Below are 24167 nucleotides of genomic sequence, written 5' to 3' on the forward strand. Positions count from 1 at the left end.
CTCCTATCAAACTCCACTCCAAACTACCTTTTACAATGCCAGAAATGTCCTTAAATAGACCCCAAAGGGTTAAGGATTAGGAATACATTCTAGAAAGTGCTAGTTGGCATCCACTGACAAAGTAGAATGCTCCAGAAGCTACATTAGAAGTTGGTACAAAACTAGAAGAATCCAAAAATGGTAACCAAACTTCTGGGAGGCATAACTTTTGAACCGTAGCTCCGATTGATGAATCGTTTACATTTTCGAAAAGCTCTCAAAGCGCTCTATAGCCCTATGGAGAGCTTTTCTCATTTGACATTTTTTGGCCCTATTCAAGGTCATTTAATATCCCTAACTTGACTTTGAAGCATTCTTAGGATGTCTCTAGAAATCGAAAAACTGCGATAACTTTCAAACCATGGGGCCTTTTGACTTGATTCTTTTTTTGGAATGCTCTAAATTACAATGACAATCATCTGACCAATTTTCACCTTCTAGTTCACCAAAACGATGGCTCAATTACATACTCCTATTTTTTTGGGATTTACACATATCCCAAGGTGATTAAAAACTCTAACATAGAACACTAATAGTGGAACTGTGAGAGTTGGAACCTTTATTTGACCCAAATGGGTATCCAAAAATGAAAACACATGAAACAAAAACTAAGTCTAAGTACATTTTTTTGGGTGACACAGGATTGCCCTTATACCTTTGGATGCTCCTGCATCAGACACCTAGGGTAGATTGAAAAGACTCTATCACTTAATGAATGGTAGAGGAAATCCCAAATAGGAAACCTCAGTTGTTGATATTCAAGTTGAGTCCTCTATCGACCGTCCTTTCCACTTGACCAGATACTCTTCATACTGCCTATTTTTGGTACTCCTACCCACATGACTATCCAAAATCTCCTCTATCTCCTCCTTCTTAGAAGTAGGAATTAGAAATGGCTCTAACATCAGCTTCTCATCTACACCATCATCATGATACTCTGTTAAGTCTACAATGTTGAAAATACGAGAAACGTGAATTCCATTTGGCAACTCTACTTCATATGCATTTCCTGAGTCATGTTTCTTCAAAATTTTGTAGGGGCCAAATTTCTTCATCTTCATCTTGTTGTAAGTACCGGCTAGAAATCTTTCTTTTCTTAAGTGTACCATGACTAGATCCCCTACTTGGAACTCCTTATGTCTTCTCCTTTGATCAGCCCTAGCTTTATACTATTGGTTCATCTTTGTAATGTGTGCTTGGACTTCCTTATGTAGATGCTTGATATGTTCAGCAAATTCTTTAGCTTCAACACTTGTCCTCTCCCCTTGCTCTATCTTCCTCAATTCTGGTGTAGTCCTTGGGCTACTTCCATATATAATTTGGAATGGTGATCTACCAGTACTCCTATTTATAGAGTTATTGTAAGAAAACTCTGCTTGTGGTAGAATCAAATCCCACCCCTTGGGCTTATCCCCAACTAAAAATCTCAGTAAATTGCCTAGACTTCTATTTACCACTTTATTCTATCCATTAGTCTGTGGGTGATGTATAGAACTAAACTTCAAGTCTGTTCTCAACTTCTTCCACAATGTTCTCCAAAAATACCCCACAAATTTAGTATCTCTATCAGAAACTATACTCCTTGGGAGACCATGTAGTCTTACCACCTCTCTGAAAAACAAGTTTGCAATATAGACAACACCACGAGTTTTGTGGCATGGAATGAAATGTGCCATTTTGGAGAACCTATCAACCACCACAAATATTGAGTCATTACCCCTTTGTGTCCTCGGCAATCCAAGAAAAAAATCCATACTTATGTCCTCCCATGGCTTTGATGGAACAGGCAATGGCTGATATAGTCCAGTATTCTGACTAAATCCCTTGGCCACTTGACAAACCTCGCAATTTTGTACAAACTTCTTCACATCCTGTGACATTTGAGGCCAAAAATAATGTTCTTTGAGAATGGAAATGGTCTTATCTTGACCAAAATGTCCTGCCATCCCTCCACTATGTTTCTCCTTAATTAGATTTTCCCTCATGGAACTCCTTGGAATGCACAATTGACTGCCCTTAAACAACATACCATCCTAAATCAAATAGTCTAGCCACTTGGTTATATCCATAGAAATAGGCTCTTTACAAGCTTTCCATGCTTTAGAAAAATTAGGATCCTCAAGGTACATATTCTTTAGTTCATCAAACTCAACTACTTCAACCTGCATTATTGTAAACAATAACTGTCTCCTACTTAGTGCATCTGCAACCTTGTTAAATTTTCCACTTCTATGCTTCAACACAAATGTATAGCTTTGCAAGGACTCTACCCACTTCATATGCCTCTAATTCAATTTACCTTAGCTATTTAGGTACTGTAATGCCTGGTGATTAGTATACAAAACAAATTCCTTTGGCAATAAACAATGCCTCCATTTCTTTAAGGCCTGAACTATTGCATAGAACTCTTGATCATAAACAAAATACTTCTTTCTCACATCATTCAATTTTTCACTAAAATATGCAATAGACTTACCTTCTTGGCTCAATACAACTCCAATAGCATTGCCACTAGCATCACAATCTACCTAGAACACCTTTCTAAAATCTAGAAGTGCATACATAGGTTGTTCTGTCACCTTCTTCTTCAGCAATTCAAACCTCTCGCAACTGCCGCAGTCCATTTGAACTCTTTTCTATCCCCTCTTATTGTGTTAGTTAGGGGTGCACAAATGCCACTGAAATTCTTAATGAACTTCTTGTAAAAACTAACCAGACCATGAAATGATCTCACTTCAGTAGCAGACCTTGGAGTAGGCCATTCCAATATGGATTTTACCTTCTCTGGATCCATTTTGAGACCTTCAGGTGATATAACAAACCCCAAGTAGACTAATTCCTTTTTAGCAAAGGTACAATTATTTAGATTAATTAATAGTTTCTCTTCCCTCAACCTCTCAAAAACACTATGAATATGCAATAAATGTTTTACCAAAGTTTTGCTGAAAATTAAAATATCATCCAAATAAACAATAACAAATTTTCTCAAGAACTTTTTAAGTACCTCATTCATAAGCCACATGAAGGTGCTTGGGGTGTTCGTCAATCCAAAGGGCATGCCTAACCACTCATAAAGACCCTCCTTGGTCTTGAAGGCAATTTTCCACTCATCTCCTTCTTGTATCCATATTTGGTGATAGCCACTCTTGAGATCTATCTTTGTGAAGTACTAAGCTCCACTCAAGCAGTCCATAAGTTCATCCATTCTTGGCAAAGAAAATCGATACTTGATGGTTATCCTATTTATAGCTTGAGAGTTTGTACACATTCTCCACTCTCCATCCTTCTTTGGTGCTAGTACTGTAGGTACTGCACATGGACTCAGGCTCTCTTGAGTCAACCCCTTCCTTAATAACTCCTGAACTTGTCTATTTAGCTCCTCAATTTCAGTAAGAGTCATCTTGTGAGCAACCTTATTAGGTAAACTAGCTCTTGGGATTAAATCTATCTAATGACTGATTTTCCTTACTAGTGGCAATCCTTCTGGAACATTATCAGAGATGATATCTCCAAACTCACCTAGCAAATCTGAAACTTAAACTAGTATTTCACTACTACCTTCTTTATCTTTCTTAGGAATCAAAGCATCAACACAGCTCCTATAACACATACGCTGATGTTTCATGCCATCTAAAAACTTCCTTCCATCAACAAGACAAATACTAGCACTGCTACATACCTTTTCACCTTCCTTTTTCATGGGCTTCATTTTGTGGCAAACTCCATCCTTTGTTAGAGAGTATGTGTTTGCATGACCATCATGTACTGCATGCCTATCAAACTGCCACAGTCTACCCAACAATAGATGGCAAACATCCATTGGAATAACATCACAAAGAACTTCATCATGGTAAGTCCCAATTTTGAACTTCACTAAACATTGTTCACTTACCAGGACCTTATGATCATCTTTCACCTAAGCAATCTGATAGGGCTAGGGGTGTTTCTCCCTCTTGAGCTTCAGCTTAGAGACCATCTCCTCTGATACTAAGTTATTAGTGCTACACCATCAATGATCACATCACAACATTTATCCTCACACTTGCACTTGGTACGAAATAAACTCCTCCTTTGTCCTTGTTCAATCTCACCACTTAGTAGGACCCTTTCATTTACTAAAGTCTCTCCTCTTTTTGCATCATCTAAATGTGATGATTGTGCATCCTCATCCACATGAGCAGCCCTAGCTTGACCCTCAGCTCTCCTATTTGTCCTTCCTTGTCATTGAGGGCATTCAAAGGCACGATGACCTTCTTCATTACAATGGAAATAGGTACCACGGAAGCCTCCTCTTCCTTGTCCATGTCCTCTACCTCTTCCTCTTTGATTTTCAAAGTCTTGATTATGGTAGTAGTTGAAACCCTCGTTCTTCTAGTTCCTGCTAGTACCCACATCTTCATTTTTCTTTTGAGTTTCATTTTAGCCTCTAGATGACCTACCACTACCCCTTCTTTCTTGATTGCACCCTCTTTTTCTCCCTTCAAACCTTTTATTCACCTTCTCTTCAACTCACAAGAAAAATTGGTATGCCTCTTCAACACTGGTCATTCTTACCAAACTTAGTTCCTCCTGGATGCTAGGTTGCAACCCATTGATATAATGAGCAACCTTCTCCTTATTTGCTTCTACATGCCCTACTCTAATTGGAAGTCAATAAAACTCCTCTGTATATTTGTGGATTGATTTTTTTGCTTGCTTTAACCCATACATCTTCTTAAACAAATCAAGCTTGTAGTCAATAGGAATGAATTGCTTCCTTAGTTTGTCCACCATGTGATCCCACCTAGTGATCTTCTCCTTTCCTCTTCTATTACTTTCCAATTGAACCTCTTGCCACAAGATTTTGGCATGTCTTTTCAGTTTGGCCTTTGCAAACTTAACCCTATTTGGATCCCTGATATCCTCATACTCAAAGTACTCTTCTAGTTCATTGATCCAGTCGATCAACTCATCTGGTCTCAGATTTCCTGAAAATACACCCACATCAATTGTAGGTCTTTTCCCAAACTTAATGATGGCCCTAAAAAGCCTCTCCTCTGCCTAATTCAGAACTTCCACATCAACTTCCCCTTCTGGTCCAATTTTTTCTTCTTCATTGTTGTACTCACTTTTGTCACCTGCAGTAATAGTTGTTCCTCTATGGAGCTCCTCTTGCAATTCTTGTACCTACCTTTGGAGGGCTCTAACCTCCTCATGATTAATAGCTTTTTCCCTTCCACCATGCTCTCTTAATGGAGGCATCTTCTTAATTCAAACCCACAACCACACAGTCCTAGTGCAAACTGCCTCATAGTCGACACTCTGTCTACACACTCAAGAAAAACCTGCTCTGATACCACTTGATAGCGACACAACCCAAGCACAAAATGGACACAACAAGAAAGGGAAAATTTTATTAACTGTGAAAATATGCTAGTATATTCAATATAGAGAAAATATACTTCAAAACATGCCCTATGGGCTTACAATAGCATAAATCTGGAGATAATTTCTCCTTTCCATACCTCCTCTCAAACTCCACTCCAAATTACCTTTTACAATGCTAGAAATGTCCTTAAATAGACCCCAAAGGGTTAAGGATTGCCCTTATACCTCTAGATGCTCCTGCATCATCTAGTTTCACCTTCACCAAGTCTTGGCCCTTTCTATGGCCTTCTTGTCCAGTCCTTTGGGATGAGATCAATCCAGGGTGACTTGGTCTAGACGAGGTCAACCCAAGTTGACCTGGTGTAGACTAGGTTGATCTAAGTTGACCTAGTCCCTGATGATTGTGTGGTTCATGACTCGAAAGTTCTCGAGTTTTCCAATTTATTTAATTACATCCCCATTCAGCCTGAGTATTTTTTCCTTCTTGAAAAGTAGTATAAAAGGAGGCTTGGGGGCTTTATTTTCACATCTCATTATAAATTTATCTCATATTTGCAAGAAAGTATTCAAGTGAGTCTTCAAGAAAGCATCTTCACACATACAAGTCCAAGCATCTCCTTCTTGCATCAAGCTTCTTCCTTCAAGGCAGTAGTGGAGTTTGGTTCTAATGAGAAGATCCATCATTCCAATCCATTAAATTTCTTCCTTTATTCATCCATGACTTGTCACATACATTTTCATGCATTAGGTTTTGGCTTCTTTGATTTCCTTATGGTTTCTTTGAGTCAAGACTATTAAACTTACATATTTTATCACATATCAAAGGTGATTACATCATCAAATATAATTGGATCATTCACTTGATATTATTCAGATCTACCATATATAAGAATTTCATTTATCAATTATATTTCAATTAATAGTTAATTCCTTAACCTAGGGCTTGAGAAAGGCAAGCCCTTATCAAACCCCAACCCAAAACCTTTCTTTTATGTGTTGATTTCCAGGATACTAGTGAAAGGATTACTAATTTGGAACCTACTTTTTGGGATATTTTTGCAAAAGTTAGTTTCAAGTCACCATACTATGTCAACCTAGTTATAGAACATCTTCTCAAGTTGACCTAGTCCTTCAGTCTCCATTTTTGGGGAGATTCTTGGGTTTTCTTCCTTTCATCATTTTCTTCTAAGCTCTACAATCAGAAGTTTAAATATAGTTCAAATTTATGGATTTTGGAGATAAAATACATCTTCCTCTACACATTTCAAGATGAGTCTTTCATATTTTATTTTCTTTCATATCTTTTCCCTATATTTATATATTAATTGGGCCAATTGTGATCACATAGCACCTAGATTTGCATTATTTAAGCAATTAGTTCAATTCCACATTCATATTATCCTATCAAGGGTCAAAAAACACATTCCTTGTATTGCATTCCCCTCTATAATTCAAATTTAGTATTAGAAGCCTTCTTACTTTGGGTTCTAGCTAATATAATTTGGATTAGACATGGAATAATATTTGGAAATTCTCCTCTTTCCCTCACACATATTTGAATGGCTCAGTGGCCTAGAATTGCAAAGACCTACAACCTTATTAAAGTGTCTCCCTTCTCCCCCCAAATATTCTAGTGAACTGAACTTGTGCCCCTTTCTTTTTGGAGTTTGATTGTTTGTTTTAGGGTGTTTACCTTCTTTTGGTGAACCCAAATTGTGCCCTTTTATTTTTGGAGTTAGATTCTTTTTTTTTTGGTGTTTACCTTCTTTTGGTGAACTTGACTTCTACCCCTTTTATTTTTGCATTATATTGTTTATTTTTGGGTGTTTACCTTCTTTTGGTGAACCCCTTTTTCCTTTTCTAGACATCTCCTATTTCCATTAAGCATTTACTTCATTAAGGTAAACCTTTTGGGGATTTTAAATATGGCATTATTTTGGTCTATCATGCCTTTTATGGTTACTACCTTTCTTGCATGTATTTTTCATGCTTATGATGTTTATGCAAGTTTATAACACTTTATGTTATTCATGCTTTTCTTGGATTTGTTCTTTTATGGTTAACTAACATAAATTTTTTGGATAGAATATATTTTAAGATTATGATTAGACTTTTATGTGGATTTCTCATTTATCTTTTAGATGGCATTCATGATTTTGTTAGTGATCCTCCCAATCCTAATCCTATGTATAATCTTCCTAGTGATGAAACCCCCACTACATTTCAAAATATTCAAGGTATGGCTCATGATCTTGATATTTCTCATATTTTAAATGATTCATCTCCTTTTTCACCTCATCCTATTTCTCACACTAATTCTCATATAATTCCTCCTTACATTGAATTCTCTCATACCACTTCAGACACTACATTCTCTTCTTCTATTCTCTATCATACTTTTACTATGAGATATAACATTATCACTTGACAAGATTATAAGGTTTTAGGTCTTGGTATTAATGAACATGGTATTAAGAACCATATTGACCCTCCTAAAAAAACTCATAAGAAAGGTATTGGTTGTATTTCTTCTTCTAATGGTCCTTATTCTTCTTCTTCTCCACCTCTACCTCCTTTACACCTTTTACTTCCAATCCCACATCTTTCTCTTGTTGATAATAGGGAAGGGTTAGCCTTAAGGGTCTATAGTCACCTTTTGCAAGCTTCTACCTTACAATATCAACCATTGATTCTGAATATTTTTTCTATATTTGAATTTCCTTTTTGACACATGAATGAACATTATCTTCATGATTATATAAAATTTATTGTCCATATTCATGGTAACATTGAGGATGGTAAACTTTCTTATACAAAAGATATTTACTCTCTTCTTCATAAAAATACTTAGCATTGTAAGACTAGAAAATAGGTAAATTTGCATAATGAAAGAAACAAAAAAATTTCAAATAAATGAAAATTAATCTAATCTATCATTGAATCCAATGAAATGAAGGTGCATAAATAAACATGAAAAATACATGAAAACACTCCCTTTACATGATACTCCAATGTTATACTTTCTTCTCCATAGAGTTGATGTTGATGTAGCTCCAATTGACAAGATACACCTACAATTGAAAGAATGATGATGATATAATAATATGATGATATAATACTGAGAAAACTTGGATCATGATTTGCCAAAATAAGTTCATAATGGCTCAATTTATAGGATTTTGAAGCCAAATGCAAGAAATAGAAAGAAATAATGCAAAAGATAAAGATGTCATAATCATGTGTGAATTTTGGAAATTTTCTATGACAAAGAGGTGAAATTATAAAATTATGATACAATATGACAAAATATGACAATATGTAAGAATTGTGCATAGAAATGTTTAAGGAAAATGGAAGAAGAAAGTGTAAGAAAAATGCACTTAAAGATGTAAGATATGTAAGCTAAAAAGTAGGCATGTGCAATATTTCCACTCTACATTTTTGGCACTGTTGCCAGAGTCTGAACCTGGAGGTCAATAGGATGGAGTAATAGGAAGACCCTTTGTACTACTCATCAAAGTATCAAATAGTGATGGGGAAGAGAAGGAAATAACCAAGGAAGATGAGTTGACATGTGATTTAGTAACAACCTAGGAAGTTGTAGTCGATCAATATGTACAAAGTGAAGTCCATGAGGTAATGGTCCCTGAAGGTATGGTACATGAAAAAATTTTGGTGCCACTAGTAGTGTAAAATCTCTTGGGAGAGATCCCTAACCTATTAGCACAAAAAAAATTTATGAGTTGAAGAAGAAAGAGTTGAGACACAAAGGGAATGAAGGAGACAACAAGTACTACAATAATTTGTAGAAAGGAGGATGAGGGAGCATGAAGAACATGAAGATTCCAAAAAGGGGGAAATTTTTTTAAAATGATTCATGCCCTTGATTCCAAACATATATCCTAGGTAGGTATAGGGAGAAGAAACTTAGGAAGAAATCACTTTGAGGATACTATTTCTCCAACAGTAGGAGGAGAGACATCAAGACTAGACAAAAGAAGGACATTTTCTCAATGGAGTATAGAGGTGGCCCAACAAAGGGGAAAATTTTGGCATGATAAGAATTTGAGGAAAATTAATTTTAGATTAGGACAACTGGTACTAAGATATGATGGGAAAAATGAAATAAAGCCAAGAAAATATTGTTAGAAATGCTTTAGAATAATTGAGAGGGGGGGTGAATAAGTTATTCAAGGACCAAATGTCTAATTAAAACCTTTTTTTCTCAAATAAAGTGAACCTTTAAAACTATTATTTCATCCAAGCTTAAGTATTCCTTACTCAACAAGTTACTATAAATCAACATGCAAGCATAGCACATGAAAAGATCAACACATGACACCGTGATTTACATGGAAACCCAATTTGGAAAAAACCACTAGTAACATGCTACTCAATTCTCACTCTTCTAAAGTGATGCCCTGTGAAAGGCCTACCTTGTTAAAGGCTACAACACACTCTTAAATGTGACCTGGTTAAAGGATTTAACCACCCTGTTAGAAGTGGGCCTAGTTAGAGGACTTTGAACATTCACTTGAAATGTTACCATGTTAAAGGATTTACAAATGGTTGTTAAACCAACCTAAGTCCATAGTATTTTTACCCTAATTGGTAAAATGGCTAGAGAGTAACAATAAGGGGTTTGACCTAATTACAATTCACAACTTATCTTTTAGATTTCATATTTCTGTTTAGCTCTTCACATTGCCTAGCTTTCAATATTTACAACTCTTGACAACTTGCCCTCCTTTCAAGCTTTGTCTCCTTGAGTCTTCATGCTTATGTACCAGTGCAATCCTTTCTATGACCACTAATCGAAGTAGAGTCTCTATTATTTGTTCTTCCTTCTCCTTGATGTCTTCTCCTTGACACCTTTCAACCACTTCACAATTTGGCACACCAACAACTCTTTGCTTCTTGGCTTATGACTCCTTAAATAGAAGTCTAGAAATACTTTTCCCACTTGATTCTTCCCTCCTTTACTTTTAATTCAAAAGGATTAGGTAGGAATCATTGAATCTAACCCACATCTTATTCCTTCTAGAAACATCTTGAAGAATCCTCTTGAATTCGCTCAAAAATGGTTTACATAATTTTTTGTGCCACCAACTCATCACCCTTATCCTCCAACTAGTTCACAAAATTCAAGGTAACAACTTTGTGAGCTCATATTTTTTGAATCTTTGACCTTTCCAATAATACAACAACTCAATACTATTGAAAGTCTAGTGCTTAGTACATACTATGTTACTCAGCATCAACTACATTTCATTGATGCTCAACACCTACTATGGATTCACTCAGCATCCACTAAGTTTTTCTGATGCTCAACACCTGTTACTTTACTTAGCACCTAAACACACTCGACTCCTTCTATATCACTTGACACACACTAGATTTTTCATTTGCTCGACACTGACTAAAAAATTTCTCAGCTTGAACTAACTTGTTCAACACTTACTAATGAACTTAGTTTAAGCTTTTCAGTCAACGTTGTTCCAACTTATTCCTTCAATGTTTCTAAGTGTGGCCAATCTCTGTATCTTCAAGTATATTATCAATACATTCTTTAACCATTGTCTTAATTGATCCTTGCTCTTTTTACTACAAAGCTATAACTCAACCTTTCCTTTAGGGGATTTTGTTACATCTTGTTGATTAAATCCTCTTCATCAATCAACTAAGTGATAGTACTTGGATCTTATAAGAAATTGTCATTCTAACAAATAGTAGGTTTGACATCAATAAAGATTTCAAATATCAAAATGTCTTTACCTTTTTCTACATTGATATACAAGTTGTTGTTGTTGTCATCTATTCTCTCAAATCCTATCTTCACAAGGTATTTGTGCAGTCTCTCATACCATGCTCTAGGTGTTTGCTTTAGAACATAGAGTGCTTTATGCAATTTACAAACCGTATCCTTATTTTTGTCATCAATAAATCCCTCTAGTTGTTCTATGTAGATTTCCTCTTCCAATATACCATTCACAAAAGTAGACTTTACATCAATTTGATAGACTTTGAAACCCTTGTAAGCAGCATAGGCAAGTAGTGTTCTAACCCCTTCCATTCTTGCAACAAGGGAAAATGTTTCCCCATAGTCGATTTCTTCTTCTTGTGCATAGCCTTTGCAAACTAGTCTAGCCTTATTTCTTGTTATCTCACCATTCTTATCAAGTTTGTTCCTGAAGACCCCATTTTGTGCCAATTATATTTTTATCAGCTAGTCTAGGAACTAAGGTCCAAGTGTTGTTCTTCTCAATCTGATCTATCTCTTCTTCCATAGCTTTATGTTGATTATAATGTTGTAATGCATCTTTCACTATTTTGGGCTCAATCTTACTCAGTAGACATGATTCATTCCTTAATCTATTTCTTGTTATTGGTCTTGCATCCTTATCACCAATGATTTTTTCTATAGGGTGATGTCTTCTCACATACTTGGCTAGTCTTTGTTCTATCCTTCTTTCCACATTTAGTCCTTCAACTTCAAAATCATTTTTCTCTTCTCCTTCTAGTATTTCATCATCTCTTCCATGTGTACTAATTTTAGAATCAGAATGTGCATTTTCTTCATTCTGCAACTTGGCTTATGAATACAACTTGACATCACTAGTTGTGACTCGATTGATACTAAAATTTGTTGTTGATTCCCAACTTGATTGGCAGCTTCATCTTCAATAGTCATTCCTTTATAGAAGTATACAAAGGATATATAATCTTCTGGTTTCTTGGATTCATCAACTTGGACTTTTGCATGCTCATCAAAATTTACATTTGCACTTTGCACAATCTTGTTAGTGTTAGTATTTGAACACTTATATGCTTTACTTCTAGTGGAGTATCCAAGGAATATGCCTTCATCACTTTTTGTATCAAACTTTCCATTTCTAGTGTATTTAAGAATATAACACTTACAACCAAATACTTTGAAATGTTTTACATTAGGTGAATGACCATACCATAGTTCAAAAGGTGTTGCATTTGTTCCTTTCTTGACTTAGTGGTGCAGGAGCACCTAGGTAGGCTAAGTGTGAAACCTAGGTATTTCTTTATTTTTGGCTTGTAGTGATTCTAGCCACATCACTATTCTAATAATAGGTCCTATGTGGTCCTTAGGTGTGTTTAGGAGACTTGGCAAGACCCAAAGTGACCAAGTTGCTAGAAGTTGCCGACTATTGTCAACTAGGTGACTTAGGTCCGAAAAAGGCTAAAATGGTCTAGAAAGGTTCCAATGGCTTTGAATTGTTTATTTGAAGTCATTTTATGCATATTATATGTCTACTTTGTTTTGTGCCAAATTTGGAGGTCTAACTCCATGTAGAACAAAAGTTGCTGAAATGTTGTCATGTTGTCATGACAACATTTTCTTGCAAAAAGAAACTTTTTGGTATTTGTGTGTTTAGAACATCCTAACTATTTAGAACAGTTATGGAACTGATGGAGGAGCCTGTAAAAACGTGAGGATAGCCATTTTCAGGGGGTTGGACAAGTTGGTTTTGCATTTTGTATGAATTGAGCAAGTATTTTGTGGCCGGTTTTATGCATTTGAAGGCATTTTTAATAGAGGAGGATTGAATGGCTTGATTTTTGTGTTGGAAAAGTTCTGAAATATTGTTTTTAATCTTTTTGTAGTGTTGGTTTGATCATTTTAATTCGTTTGCATTAGTGTAGAAAAATATTTTTGTTCTTGGCAAGTTGCTGATCTGAACAGGGCTGCACTTAGAAAATGGGATCTTAGGGCCACTTCCAACCATTGGAAACCTCTGGTATTTTGGGATTTGGAACTAGGATCCATGTACATTATGTATCAAGAAGGAGGGCCCTTGAAAGCATCAGAAAGCATTTTTAAGGTGATGCCCTAGGCAAGCCAAATGCAACTTGGCTAGGAATCACAGTTGGAAAATGAGTTATGGAGAGGATTGAGTGTACAAATACCTTAATCCGGCTGCATAGCAAGTAATGAGAAGGTCTAACATTGCTCCAGTCCAAAGGAGAGGTCTTGGAAAGGTGTCTAAGGTGGTTTTCCATCACAACAGCGATAAAGCACTTGAAATCCTCATTTTTGGCCTAAAACTGTACTTTCATTGTATGGAAAGTTTGGAGGCTAGAAAATTATAGAATCTTGAAGTATTCTAAAAAGGGTATCCAAAAATATAATTTTTTTGTAGGGTTGTTAAGAAGTTTTTCAAGAAATCTTGTTTCCAGCTATTTAGGAGGGCTAATTCCTAGTAGCCTTTTTGGAGCAATTTGGTGTATCTTTCCTAGTAGATTGAATGCGCCTATGAAATCAGCATTGTTTAGGGTCATGGATGTTAGAAGGAGTCTAAAAAAACCCTAGATGAAGAATTGGTACCCTTGGAGCTATAGATGGACTTGAGGGTTAATAGCGGACTGGAGCCGGCTAGTAAGAAATTTGATGTTACTTTGTTGGTGTACCCCCAACTGAAGAATTAGGATCTCTTGAGCAAGGTCCTAGTAATTATAAGGTGTGAAGAAGCCCTAGTGGGTCTAGTGAATGACCTAAGGTAGCCCTGAGAGAGAGCTTGGGGTTTGGAAGCAAGGTTGGGGTGTTACATCAGAGTGGTATCAGAGCCAGTTAAAGATTTGGGAAAGGTAGTTAATGTTGGAAGCCGCTGAAGAATCAGTAGGAGAATCCATGATGGTGACAAATGTGGAGTTAGCTAAAGAAGTTGATGAGCAAAGGCAAAGAAATCAGCTTCTTGAAGAAGCACTAGAAGAGGTGAAGCAAAAACTAGATGCAGTTGTAGAGGCAGCCAAGAAAAGAGATGAAGAAGAAGATGGGAATGGTAAAAAGGTAGCAGAGGAAGATATTGTACCTGAACCTGATCCTATCTTGCAAGAAGAGCCCTTCTTGAAGGCAATCAAAGCCTTAGGAGGTAAAGCTTTGGAAGGAGTGCCACTTTTCAATGGTAAGATGGATATTGATGCAGTTATTGATTGGTTAGAGGGTATGGAGAACCACTTTGAGTGTGAGGGTATCTCAGAGGCACAGAAGGTTAAGGTTGCTAAGTCAAGGCTTAGAGGCTTAGCCTTAACATGGTGGAAGTATGTACAAGATGAAAGAGTCAGCATGGGCAAGAATCCAATTGCAAATTGGAGTGCTATGGCAAATAAAATCAAGGAGAACTTCCTACCTGAAGACTTTGAGATCCAACTCCATAAAAAGAGGCAAGGACTGAAGCAAAAAGATCTTGATGTGACCTCCTACACTGAAGAATTTCAAAGGTTGTGTTTGAGATCCAAGAAGCAAGAAGAGGAGTCACTCAAGGTGGCAAGGTATCTTGGTGGCTTGAAGTGGAACATTCAAGAGGAGCTTAGCTTATGGGCCCCTACCACTATCCAAAGATGTCATTAGCTAGATTTGAAGGTAGAAGAAAAGAACAAGAGGAAAGGAGATTCTAACTTCAAAGATAGAGGCAAAGGCAGAAATCAGAAAAATCAAAGAGGAGGCTACCATGGCAAAGGTAGTGATCAAAAGAGCCAAAGTGAAAGCAAACCCATGGAGAAAACTATTGACCACTCTTCAAGAGGTGGTTATAATAGAGGGAGAGGAAATCAAGGAGGATCAAGTAGGGGTAGAGGAGGTAGGAGCAGCTCTTACTTTGCAACAATGAAGTGTTACAATTGTGGTCAACTAGGCCATCCTGCCTATAGGTGCCCGGACAAACCCTCTTCCTCAAGCCAAGATAAAAGGCTAGCATATGCACAAGAAGATAATAGAAGTTGCAAGGATGTTGACATAGACCATATTGAGTCTGAAAAAGGTGAGAACCTCATGTTTAGGAGGGTGCTGATCAAGCAACCAGCTTCTAATGAGCCTAGACATAGAAGGGCATTGTTTAGGATCAAGTGCAAGATCCTAGGAAAAGTATGCAAGGTGGTGGTTGATTCTAGATCAACTGATAATGTAATATCAGAGGAGGCTGTTACAAAGCTCAAACTGAAGAAGATACCTCATGAAAACCCTTACAAAGTCACATGGCTTAACAAAGGGCAAAGCATCTTAGTGAATGAACAAGCATGGGTGGACTTCTCAATTGCAGGATATAAAGACCGCTTATTATGTGATATTTTGCCAATGGATGCTTGTCATCTTTTGCTAGGGAGACCTTGGCAATTTGATAGGGAAGTGGTCTATGATGGCAAGGAAAATACCATAACATTTAAGAAAGGAAGCAAGACCTTCAAAATTCAGTCATTGTTAGAAGGGGATGAACCACAGTCCAAGGTGCCTAATGTGCTGCTATGTGGAGAGAAAGAGTTTATTAGAGACCTCAAGCATGAGGAGAGCCAAGGATTTGCAGTCATACTAAAGGCTGCAAGTGAAGAAAAGCCAGTCCAAGAACCTTTACCAGCAGAGGTACAAGAGTTGCTTGTAAAGTATAAAGAGATTGTTAGTGATGGTACACCAGCTACCCTACCACCAAGAAGAGTTATCAGCCATCCAATTGACTTTGTTCTAGGTGCCTCACTACCTAATAAGGCAGCCTACAAGTTAACCCCAGATCAAAACCTTGAAGTGGCAAGACAAGTCCAAGAGTTGATGGACCAAGGTTTGATCCAAAAGAGAATAAGCCCTTGTGCAGTCCCGGTAGTTTTGGCATCCAAGAAGGGAGGAAAATGGAGGTTGTGTACTGATTCAAGGGCCATTAACCGCATTACAATCAGGTATAGGTTTCCTATTCCAAGAATTGAAGACCTTATGGATTGTCTAGGAGGTGCTATGTATTTCACTAAGCTAGACTTGAAAAGTAGGTATCACCAAATTAGAATAAAGGAGGGAGATGAATGGAAGATAGCATTTAAGACTACTGATGGTCTTTATGAATGGCTTGTGATGCCATTTGGTCTTTCCAATGCCCCTAGCACCTTCATGAGGCTCATGAACGAAGTGCTCAAAGACTTCACAGGCAGATTTGTGGTGGTGTATTTGGATGATATCCTCATCTACAGCAAGACCAAAGAGGAACATGTCAAGCATGTAGAAGCGGTTTTGAAGAGGCTTCATGAGGAGAAGCTATCTATCAACCTTGAGAAGTGTGACTTCTTCAAGCAAAAGTTGGTGTATCTAGGCTTTGTGGTGTCTAAAGGAACTTTGAAGATGGACAAGGAGAAAGTTGCTGCTATCCTAAGTTGGCCTACACCTACCATATCTAGTGAGGTAAGAAGTTTCCACGGTTTGTCTCAATTTTATAGGAAGTTCATTAGGAACTTTAGTGGTATTTGTGCACCATTTCTTGATACCATAAAGGGGGGAGTCAAGTCCAAGTTTAGGTGGACTTTAGAGGCTGAAAAGTCATTTGATATGTTAAAAAAAACAAGTAGCTACTCAACCCATCCTAAAATTGCCTAGCTTTGAAAAGTTGTTCACCTTAGAATGTGATGCAAGTGGCCTAGTAGTGGGTGGGGTGTTGAGTCAAGAAGGTAGACTAGTAGCCTTCTATAGTGAAAAGCTAAATGAGGCCAAGAAGAAATACTCATCCTATGATCTAGAATTGTATGCCTTAGTCCAGTGTCTTAGGAAGTGGAGACACTATTTGTTGCCAAAAGAATTTGTTGTGTTTACAGATAATCAAGCTCTTAGCTACATCAACACACAGGAGAAGTTGAGCAATAGGCACTTGAAGTGGATGGAATATTTGCAGGCCTTCACCTTTACAATCAAGCATAAGAAAGGAAAAATGAACAAGGTTGCTGATGCATTAAGTAGAAGGGTTTTAACAGTCCAAGAGATTCAGCTCCATAGCATTGGAGTGGAGAGTTTTCAGAATCTTTACAAGAATGATGAGGACTTTACTGAAGCCTATAAGGTATGCATGGATTTTGGAAACCACTTTCATAGCAGATTTTCAGAATACACTTTGCAAAATGGGTTGCTATTTAAGGGTAACCAGTTGTGTGTACCAAGAGGTTCCATGAGAGAGAACCTAATACAAGAGAAGCATAATGGCAGCTTGAGTGGGCATTTTGGTATCAGCAAGACAATAGAACTAGTGCAAAGGTTCTATTATTGGCCTAAATTGGTCAAAGATGTAACCAAGTATGTGGAGCAATGTATGGTGTGTATGAAGGAAAAAGGAGGAATGAGCAATGCAGGTCTTTACCAGCCCTTACCAATTCCTAGCAGACCATGGGATTGTGTAAGTATGAATTTCATTGTTGGTTTGCCTAAAACTAAGCAAGGGTATGATAGCATTTATGTTGTTGTTGATAGATTCAGTAGAATGGGACATTTCATTCCATGTAAGACAACTAATGATGCAAGTCATATAGCTCATTTGTTTTTCAAAGAGGTTGTAAGGATTCATGGACTTCCATTAAGCATTGTGTCGGATCGAGATGTGAAATTCATGAGTCACTTTTGGAAGACTTTATGGAAGAAGCTTGGCACTAACATGTCTTTTGGTTCAGCTTACCATCCTCAAATTGATGGTCAAACTGAGGTGGTTAATAGAACTTTAGGTAACCTTCTTAGGTGCCTAACTAAGGAGTATGGTTAGACTTGGGATGTTATCATCTCACAAGCAGAATATGCCTACAATGATAGCAAGAATAGGAGTACCGGAAAGAGTCCTTTTGAAATTGTTTATGGCATGCACCCAAGAGGTGTGTGTGAACTAAGGTGTCTTGGAAACATGGATCAGATTAGTGGTCAAGCTGAAGACTTTGTACAAACCATGAAGGAGATTCAGGAGCAAGTCAAGAAGACTATTCAAGACAACACTCTAAAACTCAAAGCCAAGGTGGATGAAAAGAAGAAGGATGTTCAGTTTGCTGTTGGGGACTATGTGATGGTCCATTTGAACAAAGCAAGGCTTCAAAAAGGCATTCCTACTAAGTTACAGATGAAGAGGGTAGGGCCTTGCAAAATATTGGCTAAATATGGAGCAAATGCCTATAAGGTAGATTTACCTTCCGATTTGGGCATATCCCCTATTTTTAATGTGCAAGACTTGGTGGCATACAAAGGTGACCCATCTCAACTCAGTCCCGATGTTCATGAAGATCTTGAACTTGCTTCAACACCTACAAACAACAAGTTGGAGGTAGAAAAGGTGTTAGATTCAAGGGTAAAGAAGACTACAAGGCACAAGGTTTACATGGAACACCTCATCAAATGGAAGGAGAAACCAATTTTAGAGGCTACATGGGTTGCTGAGACAGAGTTCAAGAAGGTTGGCATACCTCTAGATTTGTTGCAAACTGATCCACCTTGAGTTCTTTGTTGGAGGGGGGAGTATGGTGCAGGAGCACCTAGGTAGGCTAAGTGTGAAACCTAGGTATTTCTTTATTTTTGGCTTGTAGTGATGCTAGCCACATCACTATTCTAATAATAGGTCCTATGTGGTCCTTAGGTGTGTTTAGGAGACTTGGCAAGACCCAAAGTGACCAAGTTGCTAGAAGTTGCCGACTATTGTCAACTAGGTGACTTAGGTCCGAAAAAGGCTAAAATGGTCTAGAAAGGTTCCAATGGCTTTGAATTGTTTATTTGAAGTCATTTTATGCATATTATATGTCTACTTTGTTTTGTGCCAAATTTGGAGGTCTAACTCCATGTAGAACAAAAGTTGTTGAAATGTTGTCATGTTGTCATGACAACATTTTCTTGCAAAAAGCAACTTTTTGGCATTTGTGTGTTTAGAACATCCTAACTGTTTAGAATAGTTATGGAACTGATGGAGGAGCCTATAAAAATGTGAGGACAGCCATTTTCAGGGGGTTGGACAAGTTGGTTTTGCATTTTGTACGAATTGAGCAAGTATTTTGTGGCCGGTTTTATGCATTTGAAGGCATTTTTAATAGAGGAGGATTGAATGGCCTAATTTTTGTGTTGGAAAAGTTCTGAAATATTATTTTTAATCTTTTTGTAGTGTTGGTTTGATCATTTTAATTCGTTTGCATTAGTGTAGAAAAATCTTTTTGTTCTTGGCAAGTTGCTGATCTGAACAGGGCTGCACTTAGAAAATGGGATCTTAGGGCCACTTCCCACCATTGGAAACCTCTGGTATTTTGGGATTTGGAACTAGGATCCATGTAAATTATGTATCAAGAAGGAGGGCCCTTGAAAGCATCAGAAAGCATTTTTAAGGTGATGCCCTAGGCAAGCCAAATGCAACTTGGCTAGGAATCACAGTTGGAAAATGAGTTATGGAGAGGATTGAGTGTACAAATACCTTAATCCGGCTACACAGCGAGTAATGAGAAGGTCTAACCTTTCTCTAGTCCAAAGGAGAGGTCTTGGAAAGGTGTCTAAGGTGGTTTTCCATCACAACAGCAATAAAGCACTTGAAATCCTCATTTTTGGCCTAAAACTGTACTTTCATTGTACGGAAAGTTTGGAGGCTAGAAAATTACAGAATCTTGAAGTATTCTAAAAAGGGTATCCAAAAATATAATATTTTTGTAGGGTTGTTAAGAAGTTTTTCAAGAAATCTTGTTTTCAGCTATTTAGGAGGGCTAATTCCTAGTAGCCTTTTTGGAGCAATTTGGTGTATCTTCCCTAGTAGATTGAATGCGGCTATGAAATCAGCATTGTTTAGGGTCATGGATGTTAGAAGGAGTCTAAAAAAACCCTAGATGAAGAACTGGTACCCTTGGAGCTATAGATGGACTTGAGGGTTAATAGCGGACTGGAGCTGGCTAGTAAGAAATTTGATGTTACTTTGTTGGTGTACCCCCAAATGAAGGATTAGGATCTCTTGAGCAAGGTCCTAGTAATTATAGGGTGTGAAGAAGCCCTAGTGGGTCTAGTGAATGACCTAAGGTAGCCCTGAGAGAGAGCTTGGGGTTTGGAAGCAAGGTTGGGGTGTTACATCACTTAGACTCTATTTAGGGTGTAAATAGCAGTACTTATTGCTTCTCTCTAGTACTTTAAAGCAACATTTTTCTCCATCATCAAATTTCTGGCACAGTGTATCACTAATCTATTCCTTCTTCTTATAATGCCATTCTATGGAGGAGTTCTTGGTGCTGTTGTTTTCCTTTTAATACCTTTATCATTGCAAAATATCTCAAATTCTTTTGATGTAAACTCTCCTCCTCAATTTGATCTTAGGCACTTCAAACTCTTAGCTATTTCCTTCTCAAATCTGGCCAAATACCACTTAAACATTTGAAATGCATTAGATTTTTGCTTTAAGAACATGGTAGTCATCATCTTGGAATAGTCATCTACAAATAGCATTATGTATCTATCTCCTAGATAGCTTTGCACTTCTATTGGGCCACATAAGTCTATATGGACTAGTTCTATTATTTCTTTGGAAGTGTAGGTTTTGCTTTTGAAGCTTGATTTTCTCATTTTCCCTAGCTGACATTATTTGCACATTGTGCTTTCAAGCTTCTTCAGCTTGGGCAAACCTCTGACTTTCTTCTTTTTGCTAATGCTAATCAGATTGTCAAAGTTAACATGACATAGCTTTTTATGCCACAACCAAACATCATCAAATTTAACAAGACAAACTACATCTTCCATATCTAGCTAAAATAGATTAGTCCTAGTTTGTTCACCTTTTCCTATTAGATTTCCATCAGTGTCATAGATTTTGGCAATTTAATTTCCAAATTCTACTTTGCAACCTACATTGCCTAACTGTAATACACTCAACAAATTGTAGTTCAATTCTTCAACATAGTATGCAATATCACATGAAATTTTCTCTGTGAGTTCTAATTGAACCTTTTCCTTTGATTTGACATGGAGCATCATTTCCAAATCTAACACTATTTCCATCATATTGGGTAAAGGTATTAAACTTACTTTTATCTCCTATCATGTGATGTGAGCATCCACTATCTATGATCCACTTGTCATTCTTACTTTTATCTCCTATCATGTGATGTGAGCATCCACTATCTATGATCCAGTTTTCATTCTTATTTACACAAGTTAACAATGTTGTTGCTTCATCTTCATCTAATTCATCCTTCATGGCAACATAGACTACTTCATCATCATTCTCATTAGAATCTTCTTCGACAATGTAGCATCTTTTGCCTTTGTCCTTGTAATCTCTACCATCATCTTCTCTTTTGTTCTTGTACTTGTTTCCTTCTTTGTAATTCTTCTTCTATCTACAACTTGCAATAATATTTCCTACTTTATTTCAATTGAAAGAAATGATAGGAAGCTTATCTTTGAATTTACCTTTGCCTCTATGAAATCTTCTTGCCATTAGTGCTTCCAATTGTTCCACATCTTCTTCATCTGTGTTGCTATCACTGGATGCATGTTTTCATTTTCTACTCTTCCTTTTTGATTTCACCTCCTCAATATTTTTCAATGTCAACTTGGCCTTGAAAGTAGATTCAAGATTCTTAGGTCTGTAGTTATCAAAGTTGGACAACTCAAATGCAGTAAGTCTTCCCACTATACCTTCAAAGGTTAGTGTGTTTTCTAATACACACCTTAGCTCTTGGATGGTTGAAACTCTAATGGCATAGATATGTAACAAAGTTCTTAAGTATTTTCTATTGATAGTATCATCATCCAAATGACCACCTAGACTCCTTATTGTGCTTACCACTTCTTTCATTCTAAAGGCATATTGAGCAACATTTTCACCTTCTTCCATTTTCATGTCATCAAACTTTCCTCTAAGGCTTTCTCTCTTTTCTAGTTGAATATTATGATCTCCTCCATAGATATATGATAGGGCTTTCCACATCTTGAATGCAATATCACATCATTTGATGTCATCAAATTCAGCATAACTGAGTGTGGAGGCAATCTCTAGCATTGCCTGATTATGCTCCTTCCTTTTGTTTAGGTCATCTACAAAGGGGGGTCTAGCTCGATCTACATGTTCTACTCCAATTGAGGTTTTTGCATAATCACCTATTGATCCAAGGTGCAATTTCATCAAACTCTTCCATGTAACAAAGTTATCTTTGTTGAGCTTGACAACTTCTCTCTTTGACATCTTTATCTTCTTGCTTCTAGTACCTTCAAACTAAATCAGCAGATGACTCTAAGACCAATTGTTAGAAATGCTTTAGAATAACTAAGAGTGGGGGATGAATCAATTATTCAAGGTCCAAATGTCCAGTTAAAACCTTTTTTTTCAAATGAAGTGAACCTTTAAAACTATTCTTTCATCCAAGCTTAAACATTCCTTACTCAACAAGTTACTATAAATTAGCATGCTAGCATAACACATGAAAAGATCCACACATGACATAGTGATTTACGTAGGAACAAATTTTGGGAAAAACCACTAGTAACATGCTACTCAATTCTCACTCTTCTAAAGTGATGCCCTGTGAAAGGCCTGCCCTATTAAAGGCTACAACACACTGTTAAATGTGACCTAGTTAAAGGATTTAACCACCTTGTTAGAAGTGGGTCTGGTTAGAGGACTTTGAACATTCACTTGGATTGTCACCCTGTTAAAGGATTTGCAAATGGCTATTAAACCAACTTAAGTCCATAGGATTTTTACCCAAACTAATACAATGGCTAGAGAGTAACAATAAGGGGTTTGACCTGATTACAATTCACAACTTATCTTGCAGATTTTAGATCTCTATTTAGCTCTTCACATTGGCTAGCTTTTAGCCTCTGCAGCTCTTGACAACTTGCCCTCCTTTCAAGCTTTGTCTCCTTGAGTCTTCATGCTCAATGTACCAGTGCAATCCTTTCTATGACCACTTATCGAAGCAAAGTCTCTGTGCTCTATTCTTCCTTCTCCTTGATGTCTTCTCCTTGACACCCTTCAACCACTTCACAATTTGACACACAACAACTCTTTGCTTCTTGGCTTGTGACTCCTTAAATAGAAGTTTGCAAATGCTTTTCCTGCTCGATTCTTCCCTCCTTTACTTTTAGTTCAAAAGGATTAGGTAGGATTCATTGAATATAACCCACATCTTGTTCCTTCTAGAAACATCTTGAAGAATCCTCTTAAATTTTCTCATAAATAGTTAACATAAATTTTTGTGCCACCGGCTCATCATCCTTATCCTCCAACTGATTCATAAAATTCAAGGTAACAACTTTGTTAGCTCAGATTTGGAAAATCTTTGACCTTTCCAATAATGTAGTAGCTCAACACTATTGAAATTTTAGTGCTCTACACATACTGTGTTACTCATCATCAAATATGTTTTACTAATGCTTAGCACCTATTGTGGATTCACTCGACATCTACTAAGTTTTTCTAATGCTTGACACCTATTACTTTATTCAACACCTGAACATGCTCAACTCCTTCTATCTCACTTAGCACACACTAGATTTTCCATTTGCTCGAGACTAACTAAAAATTTGCTTGGCTTGAGCTAACTTGCTTGACACTTACTAATGAACTTAGTTTAAGCTTTACAATCAACCTTATTCCAACTTACTCTTTCAATATTTCTAAGTGTGGCTAATCTTTGTATCTTCAAGTATATTACCAATACATCATTAACCATTGTCTTAATTGATCCTTACACTTCATTACAAAACCATAACTCAACCTTTCCCTTAGGTGCTTTTGTTACATCTTGTTGATTAAATCCTCTTCATCAATCAACTAAGTGATAGTACTTGGATCTTATAAGAAAGTGTCATTCTAGCAAATAGCAGGTTTGACATCAATGACAAAATAATGATTGAAAACATCTGTTAACAACAATCTTCCTTCTTTGCAATCAATCTTCTTCATTCTTCAACAATGATCTTTTCAATCAGATTTCCAACAAATTTAAAGTTTGATGGATAAGGCCATTTAGAATATCAAAAATAAAGGAGA

Source organism: Cupressus sempervirens, chromosome 10 (genome assembly GCF_028749045.1).
Source record: "Cupressus sempervirens isolate cs-2001-9-10 chromosome 10, ASM2874904v1, whole genome shotgun sequence".
Taxonomy (NCBI): Eukaryota; Viridiplantae; Streptophyta; class Pinopsida; order Cupressales; family Cupressaceae; genus Cupressus; species Cupressus sempervirens.